The 4,886-nt window shown below is 35.7% G+C and overlaps 1 long non-coding RNA gene across 2 annotated transcripts in view; it reads right to left on the minus strand.

The window, feature by feature from the left end:
* Nucleotides 1-4,203: 4,203 nt before the first annotated feature.
* Nucleotides 4,204-4,886, minus strand: part of LOC108889025 (uncharacterized) — a 28,745-nt gene continuing 28,062 nt past the window's right edge. For both annotated transcript variants that reach the window (XR_007813841.1, XR_007813840.1), the window contains 3 exons: nt 4,729-4,792; nt 4,489-4,550; nt 4,204-4,235 (listed from right to left, as the gene is read on the minus strand). This is a non-coding gene — a long non-coding RNA (uncharacterized LOC108889025). The remainder of the gene's footprint in view (nt 4,236-4,488; nt 4,551-4,728; nt 4,793-4,886) is intronic.

Raw genomic sequence — 4,886 nt, forward strand, 5'->3', positions numbered from 1 at the left:
CTTACATTGATCCTTGTGTTTTTTCTTGAAAATTTAAATTATTTAGTATATTAAATTCAATAATACAGTAAATTACTGCAGTATATACAGAATATTAAACAGCAAGAGAACAAACACAGTTTATACCCAAGAGGCGCAACAATGTTATAAATTTGGTGAATTCCATACGTTAGTACCTACGAGTCATCTCGACCAATCAGAGGCAGTTTCTTTGCGGAGCGGAAGCAGCCGACCAATCAGCGTTTACCCCCATTGTTGGCGGATGTTGGCTGGTGTGTGTCGTCATTGCACGTGACCGACGCTGAGGGGAGCGGAACGGCAGGCAAACAATGTCGGAAAAAACGAGTGAAAATACCGAGTAAAACCAACGTTTGAGTCGTCGCTTCGTCGCTTTGGTTTGTCCACACCGTGAAACAGTTCGTTGCTGAAGAAATCTGGTTGCTGAAAGAAGCTTTGGAGCTGGTTTTGTCGAACACGAGTGAGGCTAGGTGCTCAGCATACCTGCTAAGGTAAGGCTAACAAGCTAACTACTTAGCGGCGAGTGTTATCATTAGCTTTAGCCTTAGCCTTCTCTGGTTTTCGTTTGTTTGCTTGTTTGTTTGAGGCTGTTTACCTCTGTTCATGAACTGCCTTTGTCTCTTTGTGGTTATTCTGTGTCTTTGTGGTCGATTTGTGTTTGTTTGTAGTTTTGTGTCCGTTCTTGATCATCAATAACCAATGATGCTAGCTTAGTTGGTGAATCTGTTGATATTAGCTTACTCGGTCAAGCTCCCCATTGGATTTATTGTAATCTTTGGCCTTTTTCCTGTAGCGATATATAAGAATTGTAGATCAGATAATGAGTTGTAACACCCTTCGATGTGTGAGAAGGAATCTCCACCACCTCATACCTGATCTGATATTAAGTTGATTTGAATTCTGTTTCTTGGATTTAAACAAAATTATCTAGAATTATTTGATGATTTTGGAGTACTGCTGTTTTTATATAATACTGTGATCACTGCCGTATATATTTTACCCTGTGCTAAGGCTAATGAGTTGGTAGTTGGACCTAGTATTAGTAAAGCCACTGAAGACCAGCCACATTATTGCTCTGCCTTCTTATTCTTTAAGATTAAAACCATCCGGTTTCATAGAATCTGTTCATCCTGAGTTCTGTGTGATTCATGTGTGCAACACAACCCTTTTGTCACAAGTGTTTAATTGTGGTTTGTTGTTCTCCTCAGGGTTTAAACAACACTGTGTCTGTAGACCAGACTCCTGGTGAGCCCGTGCTCAAGCATCACGTCTACGAGAGGAGAGAATGAAGTCCAGAGACAAAGACACACAGAAGGTGCAGAGGCCTCGCTGGATCTCCATGAGTCAGCCAGGAACCCAGAGCCAGAGGACATCAGTGATATGTTACATAATCAACAAGGTAAATGAATTATATTAATACCTGCAGCCAGTCTTAGATTATATCTGGGTAAGGCAGACGTGATTCTTACAACCAATAATGACGGCAAACTTTTAATGAGGATGACACAGTAAGTTCTCAGCAGTGGTGGATGAAGTATCCACTACAAATCCTGCATGAAAAATCCTCCCTAAAAGTAAAAGTATGTGACTATTAGCAGCTAAATGTAGCTAAAGTATAAGATAAATGAATGCACATTTCCATCAACTGCTGCTCTGTGAATATCAGAGCAACATTTCTTTTATCTTTGTGTGCTATAGTTGTGATAAGTCCAGTACCAGTTAGTCCACACACTGGTTCTTTGTGGATTCAGTGTCTTGTAGTTTTCCATCTTTTGACAGTTTGAATTTCAGTATTTTGATGGTTTAAACAGTTTATTTTTGTGTCTTCTATTCACAGGACTTTAACATCAACCATCAGATCACAGAGCGAAGAGACAGACATGAAGATTTACAGAAGGTCAGTGTTTGTTTATTTTCAGTCTGACACAACAAACATAGTTAAAGCTGGAGCTCAGGACTGTAAAGCATCAAACTATAGAAATCTGATCAAATTAATATTATCAGTTACTATACCATATAATATAAATGCAAAAACTATATAACATTTTAATCTGACTTTATTCACAGGTTGCATAGATTTCTCTTTTGTTCATATAGAATAGATTATTATACTGAGAGTCTTTAATTACTGAGAAGATTTAATCTACATTTACCACATTGTTCATGTCAAGTTCATGTAAAAGTGAAGCAGAATATTGGTATTTTTGCTTAATATTATTTAGTCAGAAATGATGTTGAATCCTGTATCTCTATATTTATTAGTGCAGAGAGATCTGTTTACAGGCATAACAGTAATTCATTAACATTTACAGTACTTTTATTAGCAGATAAATGATTCATAGAATTAAAATAATCACAGAAAACGATATTAATCGCACATTAAAAACAGTTCTGAAAAGGTGACTTGAGGAGATTTAAAAGTGGTCAGATCACTGCAGCCTCAGACGTTTGACCAGTAGGAGGCGCTGTGTTTTAATCTGTCATTTGTTACACATTGAACTGTGGCTCTCACTGCTGACTTTGAGCACAGTTTACCTCAAAATCTAATACTTAAAGTGAAGTTTTTAAAAATAAAGACAATTCATGGATTTAGTCTTTTATTTGCCCATCTTTTGATAGTTTAAACAGTCATAGCTTTATGTTAATGTTTGTTGTGTCTGATTTTTCTCCTCAGGACTCGGAGTTGAACCATCAGCTGACAGAAGACAGAGCTGAAGATTTCCAGAAGGTCAGTGTTTGTTTATTGTTTTCAGTCGGACTCTGTCATTATCTCAGCTGCAGTTTGACTCTTTAAAACCTGTCGTCTGGAACAAACATCAACAAGTTAAAGCTTCTGTAATCATACAAGTAATCTGTAATATTAGAACTAACCTGTAAAAATAGAAGTGAGTCATGTTATAGTAGTAATCTGTAATACTAGAAATAATCTTAAATAGCAAAGTATTTCATACGAACATGAGTTATCTGTAATAGTACTAATTCATAATAATAGAAGTTATTTGTAATTGTAGTGTTAATTCAAAATTAATCCTCAATAGCAATTCATATGGCAAATCAAGTTATCTATAGTAATGTGTAAAACTAGAAGTAACTCATAATAACCTGTAAAAATAGGTTATTCATGTTATAGTAGTAATTCTACTAATCTAATCTTTAATAACATAAGTTATCTGTATTTAATATTAATTCATAATAGAGGTGAATTTTTCATTTTGTTTAATTAATTCATTTGTTTGAAAACACAGAAAAACTCAAAACATTTTTAACAATAGTTTATTTTGTTCCAGACAACAGTTAAACTACAGCAAAGATAATGACAGATGTTTGACCACTAGGAGGCGCTCTGCTTTATTCTCCCACCCAACACACAATGTAGTTGTGAGCACACTTTCCAAATGTTAGTCTTTGGAAAGTGTGCTCACAACTACATTGTGTGTTGGGTGGGAGAATAAAGCAGAGCGCCTCCTAGTGGTTGGGGGGGTGGGAGGGGATGGGAGGGGAGGGTAAGGGGGAGCAAGATGCTGGAGGTCTGTGATGTATAGAGTGTATATGTTTGGCTAACAACTCCATCTCTCTGTTGTTTTTTGTGATCCACTCCAGGTCCAGAAGTTCAGCTGCTGTCTTGTTCTCCTCCTCCTGCAGAGACAGAACACGTTAATCAACTGATCAATAAATCTAATCTTCCTGCTCCAAACTGTCCTCAGTCCTTTTTTGATAGTTAATTACAACGTAGGAGTGCTGCTACTACAGTCTTGTTGAAGAAATTAATCAACTATTTTTCTAAACTATTTACATTGTTTGGTTCTAATTATTACAGCAATGACTATGACTGTGTCCATGTCTGAATATTACAAGTTACTTCTATTAATACTACAATATTGCATTACCTCTAATTTCTAAGAGTAGAAATTATGTATAAAATTAACATATTACTGTAAACATTACACATTATTTTTAATAAATAGTTTTGGGGCTATTTTAATCTTCAGACAGGGACACAGTCATTGTCTCTAATGTGACTGTAATAATTAGAAAAACAAACTAATGTAAATAGTTAAGAGAAATAGCTGATTCATTTTTTAACAAGACTGCAGCAGTAGCAGCACTCCTACTAAAATGTTGTAATTAACTATCAAAAAGGAATAGGGACAGTTCTAATTAAATAAAAATATTTTCTTACCTTCACTTTGGTGAACCAGTTGTTTCTGAGAATCCACCTGAAAAACACAGAACATTCATTTAAAACATTGAGACGCTTCTAACAAGTCATAACTACTTTTTAAGATTCTAAGGAAAAAGATTAGTTTGTGTTTCTCTCATTTTGTCTGATGTTTACATTTTTCCTTTTCTTTGAACTCTTCATACATAAAATGTAAATAAACTTAATGAATTAGTTGATGAGTCGAGTCTCTTTTTGATTCAGACTGAAGCCAGTTATTGAACATAAACGATTTAATGTTTGTAAATTACCTGGAGGCCGCTCTGTCATGATCCTGGTCTGGTCTCTGCAGTCGTGGACAAAGTGGCGACACCTGGAGGAAATTAAAGATAAATACACGTCAACAGTTGAAAAGATTGAACTGAAGATATTTTCTCAGTTTTTCTTTGATACTGAATTGTAACAATTTAAGACAGAAGAAGATAGCAAATGTTCTGTTTTTCCCACAGGTTAGAAGTGTTTCACACTGGGACAATCTTCAGGACACGTACCTCTTTGGTCAGTAAGGTGAGAGCTGCTATTTCTCTCCAGGCTGCAGCAGTTCAAAGACTAGACCTTGAAAAACACAAGTACAACAGTTGACACTGACATTTTTTGACAATTTTGACACCTTACTATACTATGACATTTTTTCATGGTTTTTGACCCC

This window comes from Lates calcarifer, linkage group LG9 (assembly GCF_001640805.2).
Source record: "Lates calcarifer isolate ASB-BC8 linkage group LG9, TLL_Latcal_v3, whole genome shotgun sequence".
Lineage (NCBI taxonomy): Eukaryota > Metazoa > Chordata > Actinopteri > Centropomidae > Lates > Lates calcarifer.